The following is a 19533-nucleotide window of genomic DNA, read 5'->3' as shown; positions in this document are numbered from 1 at the left end:
AAAAGCAAGGAGGCACGCCCTGCATTGGTTCGCTAGTGGTGGTGACATAGCCGAGCGGAGCGATGAAGGGTAGTCGTGGGGAGTCTTTGTGCGCTCGGGCTCCACGGCCCCTGGCGACTGACGGAGATGATTTGTGTGTGTGGTGGAGGTTGCTCGATGCCGGGTGACGATACGTCTCCAATGTATCTATATTTTTGATTGTTCTATGCTATTATAGTATCAATCTTGGATGTATTATATGCAATTATATATCATTTTTGGGACTACCCTATTAACCTAGTGCCCAGTGCCAGTTGCTGTTTTTTTGCTTGTCTTTGGCTTTTGAGGAAATCGAAAACAAAGTCCAAACGCTACAAAACTTTTTGACAATTCTTTCTGGATCCAGAGATACCCTAGAAGGTTCGGGAGAAGACTAGACGATCCACGAGGGATCAACAAGATTTCTAGGCGCGCTCCCCAGCCTTGCGGGCCCCTCGTGACACATCTTAACCTAATCCACCTCTATATATTCTCAAATACTCCAAATACATCAGAGAGTGATGCGGCTTGAACTACGTCGTTATTTCCCAAAAGAGGAAGGGATGATGCAGCACATCTACGGTAGGTATTTCCCTGAGTTATGAAAACCAAGGTATCAATCCAGTAGGAGAACTAAGCAACACTATATAAACGGTACCTGCACACAAAGAGCAAATACTTGCAACCCGACGTGTGAGAGGGGTTGTCAAGACCTCCTCGGGCAAAAGATAGATTGGTTTGTATGATTTTAGATAAATAGATCTCGCAATAACACAAAATAAAACAAGTAACAAAAAAGCAAGGTATTTTTGGGTTTTTGAAATAATAGATCTGAAAACAAAAGCAAATGAAAGTTGATCTCAAGGAAAATATGATAAAGAATAGACCCGGGGGACGTAGATCTCAGTAGTGGCTTCTCTCTAGAAATAGAACCTCAAATAATTATGAAGATATCCAGGCAATCATCAATATATAGGCATCACGTCCAAGATTAGTAGACTGACTCCTGCCTGCATCTACTACTATTACTCCACACACCAACCGCTATCCAGCATGCATCTAGTGTATTAAGTTCATGGAGAAACGGAGTAACGCGATAAGAACGGTGGCATGATGTAGACGAGATCTAGTCATGTAGGAATATACCCCATCTTATTATCCTTAATAGCAACGATCAATACGTGTCTTGCTGCCCCTTCTGTCACTAGGAAAGAATACAGCACGATCAAACCCATCACAAAGCACCTCTTCCCATGGAAAGAAAAATCGATCTAGTCGGCCTAACTAAACCAAAGATTCGAAGAAGAAATATGAGGCTATAAATAATCATGCATACGAGATCAAAACTCAAATAACTTTCATGGATAACTAGATCTGATCATAAACTCAAAGTTCATTGGATCCCAAAAACACACCGCAAAAAAGAGTTACATCAAATAGATCTCCAAGAGACCATTGTATTGAGCATCAAAAGAGAGAGAGAGGAAGCCATCTAGCTACTAACTACGGACCCGTAGGTCTACAATGAACTACTCACGCATCATCGGAGAGGCACCAATGAGGATGATGAACCCCTCTATGATGGTGTCTAGATTGGATCTCGTGGTTTTGGAACTTGCGGCAGCTGGAATTGTGTTTTGTCGACTTCCCTAGGGTTTCTGAAATATTTGGGTATTTATAGGGTGAGTAGGTGGTGTGGGAGGCCACCAAGGTGGGCACAACCCACCAGGGTGCGCCTGGGCCCCCAGGCGCGCCCAGGTGGGTTGTGCCCCCCTCGAGGCACCCCTCTAGTACTTCTTTGGCCCATATTGTTCCTTCTGGTTCATAAAAATTCTCCAAAAAGTTTCACTATATTTGGACTCCGTTTGGTATTGATTTTCTATGATGTAAAAAACAAGCAAAAAACAACAACTGGCACTGGGCACTATGTCAATAGGTTGTCCCAAAAAATGTTATAAAGTTGCTATAAAATCATTGTAAAGCATCCAAGAATGATAATATCACAACGTGGAACAATAAAAAATTATATATACGTTGGAGACGTATTAGGGAGCCACCCGAAACACTTTTCCCGCTGCTGCAAGTCTCTGTTCTTTCGTGATCCCATCTACAGGCCTTTTCCGTTACTCTACTGGCGGGAGAATCGATCACAAAGGGCTTCTACATCAACCTTGCTTCCCTTCCGATGATGCATGAGTAGTTTATCGCAGACCTACGGGTCCATAGCTAGTAGCTAGATGGCTTCTTCTCTCTCTCTCTTTGATCGTCAATACAATGTTCTCCTCGATGTTCTTAGAGATCTATTCGATGTAATCTTCTGCGGTGTGTTTGTTGGGATCTGATGAATTGTGGGTTTATGATCATATTATTCATGAGAAAATTTGAGTCTCTTCTTAATTATTTTATGCATGATTGTTTTAGCTTTGTATTTCTCTCTGATCTATCCGTTTGGTTTGGCCAACTAGATTGATTGGGAGAGGTGCTTTGTGATGGGTTCAATCTTGCGGTGCTCCATCCTAGTGACAAAGTAGGGGAAAGGACACATAATTGTTTTGTTGCCATTAAGGATAAAATGATGAGGTTTATTCATATTGGTTGGATTTACTTTATCTACATCATTTATCTTGCTTAAGGCGTTACTCTGTTTTTGTGACTTAATACCCTAGATGCATGCTGGATAGCGGTCGATGGGTGGAGTAATAGTAGTAGATGCAGGCAGGAGATGCTCTAGTTGTCTCGGACGTGATGCCTATATACATGATCATTGCCTTGAATATCACCATAACTATGCGCTTTTCTATCAATTGCCCAACAATAGTTTGTTTACCCACCGTATGCTTTTTGTTCGAGAGAAGCCTCTAGTGAAAACTATGGCCCCCGGGTCTACTTTTATCGTATATAAAATCCAGAAATACCTAGCTACAATTTTATTACCGCTATTTTATTTTGTGTTTTTATTTAATCTATCTACCACTATAAGATTTGATCCTTGCAAATAACTGCCAAAGGGATTGACGGCCCCCTTGATTGTGTTGGATGCAAGTATTTGCTTTTGTGTGTGCGGGCACTGCTAACAAGGTTCTGCGTGGTTCTCCTACTGGATTGATAACCTTGGTTCTTAACTAAGGGAAATACTTATCTCTATTGTACTATATCATCCTCTCCTCTTTGAGGAAATCCCAACGCAGCTCACAAGTAGCACCGGGAGGAGAAGCAAGTTGTGGAGCGGTGGTTTGCTGGCAGAGAGATGAAGTTTTCCGGCTCTTCAAGGCTATCTACATGGTACTCAAGTTTTTGAAAGGTTCTGATTGGCAGGGAGATGCTCTTTTTGTTAAGTACTTTTTGGAGTGAGCTGAACTAATTCATATAGTAGTTTCCACCTAGTTTTTGTGTGCTGACTGCTAATGCATCATCCCGTCTAGTTTTAGATTTCATGGCAAATTCACTCTACCATGTTGTTTTTCATTTTTGTGCCTTGGCAAAAAAGTATCTACGATGGCATTTTTATTATATATTCTATGACAAACTTTGTATGTGCAATGGAATTTTTTAATTTGTATATACCATGAAAATTATTGAACATCTGGCAAATCTATCTTGTGTAGCTTGGTTATTCTAGGCACAAATGTACATGGCAATTTTGTACTATGTAGGAATGGACACCATGACAATTTATCTTCGATTTATTTGTTTGCAACAATTTTTGTGGACAAATTTATTGTTACATATCATGGCAATTTTTATTTTGAACAAATGAATGACAAATTTAAGTTACTTTTTGCCATGCACAATAATGTTTTGCCCCCTTCTAGATTTTGCCATTGGCAAATTTAAGTTACTTTTTGCCATGCACGACAATGTTTGCCTCCTGGTAATATTTTGCCATTGGCAATTTTAAGGTACTTTTTCTCCATGTACATTCTACATTAAAGTATGCTTTTTTCTTCTTCGAATTTTCAACTCGAAATTGTGTGTTCCAATGGCTAATGTGCATGTCATATGGTCTGCCTCATGGAAAATTCTTATATAATGCCACTTACAAAGCTATTTTTATAATTTTGTCCCCTCCACAATTGCCCTGTGAAACAAGTTGTTTTGGTTTCTCTAAGTTTGCCATCTTTGTCCAAAAGGACAAAATTCTTAATTTTTTCCATGTCCACATGACTAAGTTAATGTGGCACTTTTATTTTTTAGGTTATGGCATTTTTATTATTTAGATCATGGTAGTTTTATTGTAGGTAGCATGACACTTTTTATTACTGTAGGTAGTATGGTAGTTGTACTCGACACCTATAAAATTGCAGCTCTAGCAGTTTTGTTTTCAATTTTTTCTATGTTCACGATCTAGCCCAAAAACGTTTGGTGTTTTGCACTAGTTCATGCAAAAGTCAACCCATGGGCAACTCCATCAGTACTTGTTCTACAACATTTCTCGCATTTTCTTGGTTTGTAATCACCATTGATGACACACGACAAAGCTATTCAGACAAATTCCCACGTCTTCTCACAAATGGCAATGCGGAATGCAATTTTATTTATACACGATGAATTCATTGTACAAACTGTACATGGAAAATTATACATTTTTGGCACGGCAAAAATGTACATTTAGTTATACATGAAAAATTGCCATGTTCTCAATTTTTTCTATAAAGGGCATTTTTATTATAGGCACCATGCCATTTTTAGCAATCAGACCATGGTATTCCTACTATTGATTTATTTTTGGGTGCCATGGCATTTTTATTAGTTAGCGGATGGCAATTTTTCCAAATTAGACCATGGCAATTTTCAGTTTATGTAACCTTGGCAATTTCTGCTTTAGATCATGGAGTAGTTATTATGGATGTTTTCACACAACATTTTTTGCATGGAATGTTTGTAAATGTCCCCATAGAAATTAGTTTCTAATTTTAATTATGTAGATAATCATCATAAGATCATACAATGTTTTTACTCATGCTAGCATAATGTGGAAACAACTTAGTTTCTAATTTTCAGTAGTTTGTTTACACACCGTGGGGCCAGAGCATGGTGGTTTCGAGTTCTTGAAGGGCAGCTTCTCAGGGATCAAGGGATACGCCATGGGCCGGATGACCAAGAGCCGCCGCGGCAAGATCTACATCGATGATGCTGGCTGGGGTCCCGAGGCCGATTCAATCGAGTACGGGTACTGGGCCCCCTTTGGCGGAATTCAAGTCTTCATCGGCAAGATCGGCGAATCGTAGCCTGAGCCAGACGCCTACACCGACACCATTGAAACAACTCGGCGCGCAAGACCCGCCAAGGTCCAACCCACCCGGAAGTGTGCTTTCGTCGGCTTTGTTCATGGGGTGGATCTTGAGGAAGGTTATGTGTCTGGTGGAGAGATGACCATCTATTCAGGTGATGAGTCTTCAATCAGCGAGACCGAATCAATCTACCAACTACAAGATGGCGGGCTTGGGGGCTACTCCGATGGCAACAGTATTCCAGACTCCTATGAGCCGCCGAGCAGGGCTGCTATCTTCATGGTCGGTACACAACAGATGGTGAATCCATCGACTGCCACGGCTATGACCTCTGGTTGAATGATATGTCTCCGTCGTATCTACTTTTCCAAACACTTTTGCCCTTGTTTTGGACTCTAACTTGTATGATTTGAATGGAACTAACCCGAACTGACGCTGTTTTCAGCAGAATTACCATGGTGTTGTTTTATGTGCAGAAAACAAATATTCTCGGAATGACCTGAAACTCCACGAAACATCTTAGAAAAAACAATAAAAAATCCTCGCCAAAGATGAAGACCAGGGGGTGTTGCATCTCCGACTCCAACTCCACCTCCATATATTGAGTTTCGATGAGAAAAAAATCAGGGAGAAGAAATCATCGCGTTTTACGATACGGAGCCGCTGCCAGGCCCTAAAACCTCTCGGGAGGGCTGATCTGGAGTCCGTTCGGGGCTCCGAAGAGGGGGATTCGTCGCCGTCGTCATCATCAACCATCCTCCATCACCAATTTCATGATGTTCACCGCCGTGCGTGAGTAATTGCATCGTAGGCTTGCTGGATGGGTGATGGGTTGGATGAGATTTATCATGTAATCGAGTTAGTTTTGTTAGGGTTGGATCCCTAGTATCCATTATGTTCTGAGATTTATGTTGCTATGACTTTGCTATGCTTAATGCTTGTCACTAGGGCCCGAGTGCCATGATTTCAGATCTGAACCTATTATGTTTTCATGAATATATGTGAGTTCTTGATCCTATCTTGCAAGTCTATAGTCACCTACTATGTGTTATGATCCGGCAACCCCGAAGTGACAATAATCGGGACCACTCCCGGTGATGACCATAGTTTGAGAAGTTCATGTATTCATTATGTGCTAATGCTTTGTTCCGGTTCTCTATTAAAAGGAGGCCTTAATATCCCTTAGTTTCCAATAGGACCCCGCTGCCACGGGAGGGTAGGACAAAAGATGGCATGCAAGTTCTTTTCCATAAGCACGTATGACTATATATGGAATACATGCCTACATTACATTGATGAATTGGAGCTAGTTATGTGTCACCCTATGTTATGATTGTTACATGATGAACCGCATCCGGCATAATTATCCATCACTGATCCGGTGCCTACGAGTTTTCCATATACTGGTTTACGCTTATTTACTTTTCCGCTGCTACTGTTACAATCACTACAAAATACCAAAAACATTACTTTTGCTGTCTTTACTTATGTTGCCGCTACCACCACTATCATATTACTTTGCTACTAAACACTTTGCTGCAGATACTAAGTTTCCAGGTGTGGTTGAATTGACAACTCAGCTGCTAATACTTGAGAATATTCTTTGGCTCCCCTTGTGTCGAATCAATAAATTTGGGTTGAATACTCTACCATCGAAAGCTGTTGCGATCCCCTATACTTGTGGGTTATCAAGACTAATTTCTGGCGCCGTTGCCGGGGAGCATAGCTCTATTCTTTGAGTCACTTGGGATTTATATCTGCTGGACACTATGAAGAACTTGATAGATCCAAAAACCAAGATCTATCCCTCAACTACGAGGGGAGGTAAGGAACTGCCATCTAGCTCTGCACTTGATTCACCTTCTGTTATGAGTAAGTTTGCGACACCTGCATCTGCTTCTGCTATTCGTTCTGATATGTCTCATGTTATTGATGATGCCACTTCTGCTATGCATGATACTTATGATGAAACTGCTTCTATGCCTGATACTACTGTACCCCTTAGTGAATTTCTTGATGAACAAATTGCTAGGGCTAGAGAAAAAGAAATTATTGAATCTGAATACGATGATGATAGTGATGATGAAAATATGCCTGTTATTCCTGAGGGTTATCCTTTTGATATGGAATCTTCTGCCGCTATTTCTGCTTGCAAAGATAGATATGAGCTTAAGAGGTTATTAATTAAATGGAACAAAGAATCACTTAGAGATAAAAATGAGATCTGACCCTGCTTTTGCTACTTCACCTATATGTGTTCCTGATAAGGATTACGAATTCTCTATTGATCCTGATATAATTACTTTGGTTGACTCTGATCCGTTTTATGGCTATGAATCTGAAACTGTTGTGGCACATCTTACTAAGTTAAATGATATAGCTTCCCTGTTTACTAATGATGAGAGATCTCGTTACTTTTATATACTCAAAATATTTCCGTTCTCATTAAAGGGTGATGCTAAGATATGGTTTAATTCTCTTGATCCTGGTTGTGTGCGTAGTCCCCAGGATACGATTTATTACTTCTCTGCTAAATATTTCCCTGCTCATAAGAAACAAGCTGCTTTGAGGGAAATATACAATCTTGTGCAAATTAAAGAAGAGAGTCTCCCACAAGCTTGGGGGAGGCTTCTCAAGTTACTTAATGCTTTTCCTGATCATCCTCTTAAGAAACCTGAAATACTTGATATCTTTTATAATGGACTAAACGATGCTTCCAGATATTACCTGGATAGTTGTGCTGGTTCTCTTTTCAGGGAAAGAACACCGGATGAAGCTGAAATTATATTGAATAATATGTTAACAAATGAAAATAATTGGGCACCTCCTAAGCCAGCTCCTGAGCCAGCTCCTGAGCCAACTCCTGCTCCAATTACTGAGCCTATTCCTAAACCAACTCCGAAGAAGAGAGGTATTCTATTTCTCAGTCCCGAAGATATGCAAGAGGCAAAGAAATCTATGAAAGAAAAATGTATTAAAGCTGAAGACGTTAAGAATTTACCTCCTATTGAAGAAATACATGGTCTTAATATACCGCCTGTTGAAGAAACATATGATCTTAATTATTTATTTACTGAAGAACCTCCTGATCCCGATATCCCGACACAGGTAGTTAAGGTAAATTCTCTCTATAGATATGATAAAGCTGAAGTCCCTCCTACTAAAATTGCAAGTCAGTGCTTGGATGAGTTTGATAACTTTATGTTTAAGCAAGACGACTTCACTGCTTATTTTGGTAGACAATTAAAAGAAAATGCTTATATGATTAGACGCTTGGGTGATTATATGGCTGATATTAAAGGTGAACTTAAACTTGTTAGCAAACATGCTTCTATGGTTAGCACTCAAGTAGAACAAGTACTTAAAGCTCAAAAAGAAGTGCTTAATGAAATGAATAGTAAGAAAAATGATTATGCTGTTAGAGTGGCTACTAGAACTGGTAGAATAACTCAGGAACCTTTGTATCCTGAAGGCCACCCTAAGAGAATCGAGCAAGATTCTCAAAGAAATAATATTGATGTTCCTAGTTCTTCTAAAAAGAAGAAGAAGAAAAATGATAGAACTGTGCAAACTTCTAGTGAACCTATTGCTGAACCACCTGATAATCCAAATGATATATCTATGTCTGATGCTGAAACACAATCTGGTAATGAACATGAACCTAGTAAAAATAGTAATCATAATGTTCATGATGATGCTCAACCTAGTAATGATAATGATGTAGAAATTGAACATGCTGTTGATCTTGATAACCCACAATCAAAGAATCAACGTTATGATAAAAGAGACTTTGTTGCTAGGAAACATGATAAAGAAAGGGAACCTTGGGTTCAGAAACCCATGCCTTTTCCTCCGAAACCATCCAAGAAAAAGGATGACGAGGATTTTGAGCGCTTTGCTGAAATGATTAGGCCTATCTTTTTGCGTATGAGATTAACTGATGTGCTCAAAACAAATCCTTATGCTAAATATATGAAGGATATCATTACTAATAAAAGAAAGATACTGGAAGCTGAAATCTCCACCATGCTTGCTAATTATACTTTTAAGGGTGGAATACCAAAGAAACTTGGAGACCTCGGAGTACCTACTATACCTTGCTCCATTAAAAAGAATTATATTAAAACTGCTTTATGTGATCTTGGAGCCGGTGTTAGTGTTATGCCTCTCTCTTTATATCATAGACTTGACTTGAATAAGTTGACACCTACCGAAATATCTTTGCAAATGGCTGATAAATCAACTGCTATACCTGTCGGTATTTGTGAGGATGTGCCTGTTGTGGTTGCGAACGTTACTATTTTAACGGACTTTGTTATACTTGATATTCCCGAGGATGATAGTATGTCTATTATTCTTGGAAGACCTTTTCTTAATACTGCAGGGGCTGTTATTGATTGCAACAAAGGCAATGTCACTTTTCATGTTAATGGTAATGAGCATACGGTACACTTTCTGAGGAAACAACCTCAAGTCCATAGTATCAACTCTATTGGAAAAATTCCATCGATTATATTTGGAGGTTTTGAATTTCCTCTTCCTACTGTCAAGAAGAAATATGATATTCTTATTATTGGGGACGTGCATATCCCCGTTGAGGTAACTTAGTGTTATTCGAAATTTCTCCGGTTTCATGACTATCGGAACGAGTTTGTTAACAAGACTTGATCAACCTTGTTAGTGGATTCTTTTTGATGAGCATGAGATGGATTAAACTAGAAGCACAAACTTCTGTACCCTCTCTATACTTTCTGTTATTTATATTAAATAAAGTAAAAATAGTATTTTTTTCTTTCTGTTTCCTGACTTATCCGTGCAAACATAAAAATATCCCGAAAATAAAAGTCCTCAGAATGCCATGCCAATTTAATATGATTTTTTCGGGAATATTTGAGAATTTACTGTGCAAAAATTATTGCGGGAGGAGCTGCCACCTGGCCACGAGGGTGGTGGGCGCCCCCCCTATAGGGCGCTCCCCCTGCCTCGTGGGCCCACGGTGGCCCTCCTCCACTTATCCCAGCACCCATCTTCTTCCTCTTTCTCACACAAACCCGAAAAACCAACTCAAGCACGAGTTCCAGCCATTTTTGCTGCGATTTTCGACCTCCTTGCTCAAAGCACCTCTCGCAAAACTGCTTGGGGAGATCGTTCCTTGGTATGTGACTCCTCCATTGGTCCAATTAGTTTTTGTTCTAGTGCTTTATTCTTTGCAAATTTGTGCTGCATAGGTGACCATGTTCTTGAGCTTGCACGTCAAATTTATATGGTTCCAAATAGTTCTAATGCTTGATATAGGCTCTAGCCACTTGTAGGAGTAGTTGCTATCAATATTATTGAGTTTGATTTACTTTTATTTTGAAGTTACTAAAAATTTCAGAATTTTTCAGAGAAAAACAATATGTTTAGGAAGATGTTCCAAGGTGGTTCCTCTAAGAAGCAAGAACTCAGGATTGTTATGTGTGATGCTGACGAGGATCCACCAAGAGACGCTCCAGTGTGGCCTTGCGAATGGCCGTCGGAAAATTTTATGGACCGTGCGGGAATTAAAGAAGAATTCAAAGCGTATTTGCGCAATGCCGGTCTTGAGGATTTTGAGGCTAACAAATGCCCCCAGTATCATGATCTCACAAGTTCATTTGTGAGGAGGTTTGAGTATTCATCTTCGTGTAATTCTCCTTCAGTCATGTTTGATCTTTATGATAAATCTTATACCATGGACCTAGAGGATTTCACTCTTGGATGCAAACTTCCATCATGGGGTAGTGTTAGGGATCCCCCTAAATCTGAATTTAGAAACTTTCTTGCTAGTATAACTGTGGGGGAATCTAGAGATATAACACAGGCTACCATAGGGAGCATTCACTTTCCTGCTATACATTATTTTGCTCTCTTCATCGGTAGATGCATAAATGCTAAGGATGAAGCATGTCACATGTGTGTCCCTGATCTTAGCATTCTTAGGAGTGCTGTGTTAGGAGACCAATCTTATCATATGGGAGCCATTGTAGCTCATAGGTTGCATCATAATAGACATAATGGAGATTTCTTTGGAGGAATTTATGCAACTCGCTTAGCTCATTTTCTTGAGATAGACATTCGTGAGGGTGATATGGAGTTGCCTCCTTCATATTTAGATTATGACTCTATGGCTTCGCACCAGTTTGTCGAGAGGCCTGAATCACCACTCCTATATCGCTTAATTTTTTTATAAAAGACGTGTTTTCCGTATTACTCTCCCTGCTCCTGCCTTCTTTGATTCACAGACAAAAGGAAGATATCTTATTACCAGAGAGGAGGCAGAAGAGTACAAGAGGAGAGCGGAGGCAGCTCGACTCCACGCTGCAGCATAGCAGGCGTTAACCGCTGCACATCAGTATGATCCCAACTATTCCTCCTCATCACAGTATGACCCCAACAACTATTATTATGGATATCCGCCAGGTCAGCCGTGGCCATAGACCAACTTAGGCCAAAAGCCTAAGCTTGGGGGAGTACGTATTTCTCACCGACATTACATTTATGCTCACACACACTCATTGCTAGATGTCGGTGCTCATACTTTTTCATTGTATCATACATGCTAGTTTATTTTCCTTTTTATGCTTTCTTCTTGTGTGTTTGTTAAACCTTAAGAAAAACCAAAAAATTTAGTAGTAGTTTATTTTTCTGCTGTAGTAGTAATAATTAAAAAGAAAACCCAAAAATATTTCCCGTTCTTCTTTTGCTTGTTGGGAGCTTTCCCGTGTAAATAGCTTATTTCTTTTCTTTTCTTTGGGGGTCGGTAGGAGAAGACCATAATTAAATTGTTGAAGTGGCTCTTATATGCATTATTGTTGATTTAACCAAGAGCCCATATTGCCTTGTCTTCTCCTGTTTATTGAATGCCCGCAGATTCCAGCTTAGTCCAATGCATGTGCACTCATATTATTATTCACACCGTTCGGTCGTGCAAGTGAAAGGCAATTATGATGATATATGATGGACTGAGTGAGATAAGAAAAGCTGGTATGAACTCGACCTCTTTTGTTTTTGTAAATATGATGAGTCCCTCGTTCTTGATTCAGTCTATTATGAATAAACATGTTTGCAATGACAATTAGAGATCATAGTTGCTTGTGCCATGCTTGATTAGCTATGAGTTATAATGATTTACCTTGTATGCCAACATGCTATTGAGATGATTATGATGTGGTATGATGGGGTGGTATCCTCTTTTGAATGATTTAAGTGACTTGACTTGGCACATGTTCACGCATGTAGTTGAAACAAATCAACATAGCCTCCACGATATTTATGTTCATGGTGGATTATATCCTACTCATGCTTGCATCCAATGTTTATTAATTTTAATGCATGTACATGGCTGTTGTCGCTCTCTAGTTGGTCGCTTCCCAGTCTTTTGCTAGCCTTCACCTGTACTAAGCAAGAATACTGCTTGTGCATCCAATCCCTTAAACCCCAAAGTTATTCCAGATGAGTCCACTATACCATCCTATATGCGGTATCTACCTACCGTTCCAAGTAAATTTGTATGTTCCAAACTCTAAACCTTCAAATTAACATTCTGTTTTGTATGCTCGAATAGCTCATGTGTCAACAAAGGCTGTCCTTATCTTCCGTGTTAGGCGGGTTATTCTCAAGAGGAGTGGACTCCGCTCCTCACTCACGAGAAAATGGCTGGTCACCGGGATGCCCAGTCCCATGCTTTATGCAAACTAAATCAAAATTAATTGCAAACAAAACTCCCCCTAGGACATGATGTATGTTGGAGGCACTCGTTGTTTCGAGCAAGCCATGGATTGATGCTTGTTGGTGGAGGGGGAGTATAAACTTTACCATTCTGTTTGGGAACCGCCTATAATGTGTTTAGCATGGAAGATATCGCCATCTCTTAGTTGTTACGTTGACAATGAAAGTATACCGCTCAAAATACAGTTTATCTCTATTGCAAAACTGAGCTCTGGCACCTCTACAAATCCCTGCTTCCCTCTGCGAAGGGCCTATCCATTTACTTTTATGCTGAGTCATCACCCTCTTATTTAAAAGCACTAGCTGGAGAGCACAGCCGTCATTTGCATTCATCACTATTAATTTATATTGGGTATGACTATGATTGGATCTCTTTTACCATGAATTACAATGTCTAGTCAGTCCTTGATCTTTAAAGGTTCTCTGCATTTATGTTTTGCGGTCTCAGAAAGGGCTAGCGAGATACCATCTTGTTATATCATATTATGATTGTTTTGAGAAAGTGTTGTCATCCGAGATTTATTATTATGACTTGCTAGTTGATTATGCTATTGATATGAGTAATTGTGAGACCTGAGAATTATTGCAAATATGGTTAGTTATGATCTATGCTGAAAACTTAAATGCTGGCTCGACATAGTTACAACAACAAGAGCAAACAGAGTTTGTAAAAGTTTTTCTTTCTTTCTTTCAGTTTGTCAACTGAATTGCTTGAGGACAAGCAAGGGTTTAAGCTTGGGGGAATTGATACGTCTCCGTCGTATCTACTTTTCCAAACACTTTTGCCCTTGTTTTGGACTCTAACTTGTATGATTTGAATGGAAGTAACCCGGACTGACGCTGTTTTCAGCAGAATTACCATGGTGTTGTTTTATGTGCAGAAAACAAATATTCTCGGAATGACCTGAAACTCCACGAAACATCTTAGAAAAAACAATAAAAAATCCTGGCCAAATATGAAGACCAGGGGGTCCACACCCTTCTCACGAGGGTGGGGGGCGCCCCCCCTAGGGTGCGCCCACTACCTCGTGGGCCCCCTGTTGCATCTGCGACTCCAACTCCACCTCCATATATTGAGTTTCGATGAGAAAAAAATCCGGGAGAAGAAATCATCGCATTTTACGATACGGAGCCGCCGCCAAGCCCTAAAACCTCTCGGGAGGGCTGATCTGGAGTCCGTTCGGGGCTCCGGAGAGGGGGATTCGTCGCCGTCGTCATCATCAACCATCCTCCATCACCAATTTCATGATGTTCATCGCTGTGCGTGAGTAATTGCATCGTAGGCTTGTTGGACAGTGATGGGTTGGATGAGATTTATCATGTAATCGAGTTAGTTTTGTTAGGGTTTGATCCCTAGTATCCATTATGTTCTGAGATTGATGTTGCTATGACTTTGCTATGCTTAATGCTTGTCACTAGGGCCCGAGTGCCATGATTTCAGATCTGAACCTATTATGTTTTCATGAATATATGTGAGTTCTTGATCCTATCTTGCAAGTCTATAGTCACCTACTATGTGTTATGATCCGGCAACCCCGAAGTGACAATAATCGGGACCACTCCCGGTGATGACCATAGTTTGAGGAGTTCATGTATTCACTATGTGCTAATGCTTTGTTCTGGTTCTCTATTAAAAGGAGGCCTTAATATCCCTTAGTTTCCAATAGGACTCCGCTGCCACGGGAGGGTAGGACAAAAGATGTCATGCAAGTTCTTTTCCATAAGCACGTATGACTATATACGGAATACATGCCTACATTACATTGATGAATTGGAGCTAGTTCTGTGTCACCCTATGTTATGACTGTTACATGATGAACCGCATCCGGCATAATTATCCATCACTGATCCGGTGCCTACGAGTTTTCCATATACTGGTTTACGCTTATTTACTTTTCCGCTGCTACTGTTACAATCACTACAAAATACCAAAAACATTACTTTTGATGTCTTTACTTTTGTTGCCGCTACCACCACTATCATATTACTTTGCTACTAAACACTTTGCTGCAGATACTAAGTTTCCAGATGTGGTTGAATTGACAACTCAGCTGCTAATACTTGAGAATATTCTTTGGCTCCCCTTGTGTCGAATCAATAAATTTGGGTTGAATACTCTACCCTCGAAAGCTGTTGCGATCCCCTATACTTGTGGGTTATCATTGAACGACTGCTGCAACGGCTAGGGGCGAGCGGCCGTGTGCGCTTGCTGGCTCAAGTCTTATCCGAACTCTTGGATGCTTTGGCAACTCTGTTGGCCGCAGAGGTAACCCCGGAGACTCAAGCACAACATAATGTGGAAGTTGCGAAATTGTGGGATGAGGTAGCTCAAGCTAGAGAGGAGCTTAACGCTGAGAACGCCAGGATGGCAACGGCGCGAGCCGCGTTGGCGGCCGAGTCACAACGGATTCAAGCAGAAGCTTTTCCGTTAAACTTGGATCAGAATGCATCAAATGTTGTTCTTCGGAGAAGGCACCATAGCCACCTACCTCCATAGTTTGAAGGGAGAAACCTTTTTATGATACCTGGAGCAGGGCCAAGTAAACCCGGGGTGACCCGGGCTGCTGAGGCGCCTGTGACCAGGGCGACGACTCAACCTCATGTAACAAACCCGCCTCGTTTGGAATTAACCTCGCCTCAGCAGGTGTTAACACCTCCGGGTCATTATTCCAACCCGCTGGATAACATGATTGACGCGGCTTCGCGGCTGGCGGCTCTTCCAGTATAAGGTGAGTCTGCCGCTGCGGTCGAGGCCCAGAAGGCTATGGAACTTCTTCAAATAGCAGTAGCTCAACACGCGGCTTATTCATATAGCCATGAGCGAATTGATTCAACTCCATGCCACAGCCGAAGTTATAGTCGGCGCATTGAATCACCGGCGGTTTCTAGTAGCGAGTGGCGTCGTAACCCGCCCCATGGGCATGACCCGTCGCGTGATGATAACAATGTTTAGGCCCCGATGGATCAGGCTAGGGCTCGTCAAGAGGCAGAGCTGGCAGCTCAGTTAGCGGCTCATCAATGACTTCAGTTGAACCCTTGGCGTCTGTAGAGGTTGGGATGACTTCCAGGGTGGTTCGTGTGCTGTGTCTGGTGCCGGCTCTACGAAATGAGCGTCTTCCCAAAGATTTTAAGGGTCCTTGCAAGGTGCCTAATTACATAGCTGATCTTCTACCTGAGGCTTGGATAGAAAGCTACGAGCTGGCCATGGAGATGCTGGACGTGAATGATGATCTAGGTGCCAAGTACTTCACCATGATGCTGGATGGGTCGGCTCGAACCTAGTTGAAGGGATTACCCCCCAATTATATCAATTCATGGACTGAGTTGAAGGCGCGATTTATTCAGAATTTTAAAGACACATGTAAACAACCCATGTCAATCATTGATCTGTATGCTTGTGTGCAGCGAGAGGACGAATCGGCCCACCACTGGGTTCGCCGGTTTTCCGCCATTATCCATTCATCAGATAGCATCAACGCGCGGCTCTGTTGTTCTAATTCTGGAGAAAAATTGTCGCTTCACCCCTCTCAAGCAGAAGTTAGGGCGGCTTAAACGTCACTGCAATGACATGGGAGAGCTCATGGCGGCCCTCATCAAATACGCCGACTCTGACAACACTAAAAACCCTGGGTTTGATGAGGAGAAGTCCAACAAGGGGAAGAAGAATGGCAATGGAAAAGGGCATCAGCAAAATATGACAGGGCATAACCAGGGTAGTAATGGTAAGCGCAAGCAAAATGATGGCGGGTCAAATTTTGTGGCCAATACCAACACACAGAATAGCAATCAATGTTGTAAGGGAAAACCACCACAGTTTGGAGGGCCAAAGTTCAACCTTGAGGCGATGTTGAACCAGCCTTGCCCAAAGCACAGTCTTCCGAATAGTCCGTCGACTCATATGTGGAAAGATTTCTTTATCATGAAGGAATACAAGAACTCCAGCTTTCATCAGGACCACAATAACAATAATGAACCACACGGGGGTCAGGATCCGGCTCACATGGGCCCGACTTCGGAGGTGGTGGCTCAAATTTTGGATATTAGGGTCAGGGCAATCAGGGCAGTTATAACCAGGAGCCCAGTCAGGGTAACCAGCAACAACAGTCAATGTATCAGAGTAATCCAAAGCAGCTTAATAGTGGCCAATATCATGTTTTCACAACAAGCATGCACAAGCGAGATCAGAAGGTTCATAAAAGAGCAGTAAGCGCAGTTGAGCCAGCAGTGCCTCGATACTTACGATGGTCAGAGCAGCCAATTGTATGGAACTGTGAGGATCACCCGCCCCGGGTTGACAATCTGGGTTAGCTGGCTTTAGTGGTAGCCCCTCGGGTTGGAGGTTACAAGTTCACTAAGGTGCTTATGGACAGAGGAAGCAGTATCAATATCCTTTATTATGATATTTTTCGCTGTATGAATTTGACTGACAAATATCTTAAGCCGTTCTCTACAATCTTTCACAGGATGGTGCCTGGTAAGTCGGCATACCCAGATGGTAAGATTGCCTTGGAAGTAGCTTTTGGCAGTGAATATGATTACAGGGCAGAGACATTGAACTTTGAAGTGGTCAAGATCAAAAGCCCCTATCACGCTCTATTTGGACGGCCGACTTACGCCAAGTGTATGGCACGACCTTGGTATGTGTATTTGCAGCTTAAGATGCTAGGTCGAAAGGGTAGCATTACAGTCCATGGTGACAGGAAAATAGCCTTGGAATGTGAAGAAGGTGATGCTGCTTATGCTGAGACGGCCTGTGCCACAGAAGAGTTGAAGTTTTATAAAGATAATGTTGACCCGATGGATATGACTCCGTTGAAAAAACCAACCACGGAGCAGGACCCTTTGCTAAAGTTTAAGTCGGCAGATGACACTAAACAGGTTGATTTTGTCCCTGGAGACTCATCCCAGCAATTCACTATCAGTGCTAATATGGATCCAAAATAGGAAAGCGCGCTCATCGGGTTCATCCGTGAGAACTGGGACATCTTTGCATGGAAGCCTTCAGACATGCCGGGTGTACCAAGAGAACTCGCTGAGCACACTCTCAATATTGATCCTAAATATAAGCCAGTCAAGCAGTTCCTTTGTCGTTTTAATAAAGAGAGGCGTAAGGCCATTGGAGAAGAGGTGGCCCAGCTCTTAGCGGTTGGGTTCATCATCGAAGTTTTTCTCCCAGAGTGGTTGGCTAAACCGGTGCTAGTACTTAAGAAAAATGGCACTTGACGCATGTGTGTGGATTACACAGACCTCAATAAAGCTTGTCCAGCTGATCCTTTTGCTCTTCCCCGTATTGATCAGATCATCGATGCCACGACGGGTTGTGAGCGTTTAAGCTTCCTGGACGCTTATTCTGGTTATAATAAGATTAAGATGCCAGTTAAAGACCAAGAGAAGACGGCTTTCATCACACCTTTTGGAGCTTTCTGCTATGTGGGTACGCCTTTTGGGCTGAAGAGTGCCCGTATGACTTATCAGGGTTGTGTCTAGAACTGTTTCCATAATCAGATTGGACGTAATGTTCATGCTTATGTGGATGATATTGTTTTGAAATCTAGAAATAAGGAGACTCTGTTGGATGATCCGAAAGAGACCTTTGATAATCTCCGGGTCTACAAAATGATGCTTAACCCGGACAAATGTGTTTTTGGTGTGCCTGCAGGCAAGTTCTTGGGCTTTCTAGTCTCTGAGAGAGGTATTGAAGCTAACCTGGAGTAAATCAAAGCTATCACTTCGTTGGCTAAGCCAGCGTGCATCAATGATGTCCAGTGTTTGGCGGGTCATATTGCTGCTTTAAGCCAGTTTATAAGCCGCCTGGGAGAAAAGGTTATTCTTCTGTACTAGATGATGTAGAAAACAGATCATTTTGTTTGGAGTGATGCTGCTAATGAGGCGTTTGAGGCACTTAAAAAGCAGTTGGCTGAGCTGCCGGTTCTTCCAGCTCCCATTGAGAAAGAGCCTTTGCTCTTATATGTGGCGGCTAACAGCAGAGCCGCCAGTGTGGTGGTTGTAGTGGAAAGAAAAGATACGGGTAAGGAGTATCCAGTCCAAATGCCGGCTTATTATGTCAGTGAGGTCTTAATTGAGTCCAAGCAGCACTACCCACATTGGCAGAAGCTAGTGTATGGGGTGTTCATGGCCAGTCGCAAGTTGAAGCATTATTTTCTTGGTCATCCCATCACTATGGTCGGTTCTGCTCCCTTAGGAGATACTCCCTCCGTTCCTTGATATAAGGTGCATAGATTTTTGAAAAAAAATTCCAAAATATAAGGTGTATTGTGTTGCACCACTCGTCTGGATAATGTTTTTAGGGATTTGATTGCATTTTCTTATATTAGGCAAGCTCCTCTATTTTCTCATGTCAATTAGTCTGGTGTAATATCGCCCAAAACTTGTGAAATTTTTCCTCCACATGCGTTCTTTAATATCCGTGCCAAAAACTATACACCCTATATTAAGGAACGGAGGGAGTATTATTCAAAATAGAGAGGCCACAGGCCGAGTGGCCAAGTGGGCCATTGAGCTTGGACCCCATGGT

This window comes from Triticum urartu, chromosome 6A (assembly GCF_056163025.1).
Source record: "Triticum urartu cultivar PI428250 chromosome 6A, HENAU_Tu73, whole genome shotgun sequence".
In the NCBI taxonomy this organism is placed as follows: domain Eukaryota; kingdom Viridiplantae; phylum Streptophyta; class Magnoliopsida; order Poales; family Poaceae; genus Triticum; species Triticum urartu.
The sequence above is the reverse complement of the archived record's forward strand: the minus strand, read 5'-3'. Positions refer to the sequence as shown.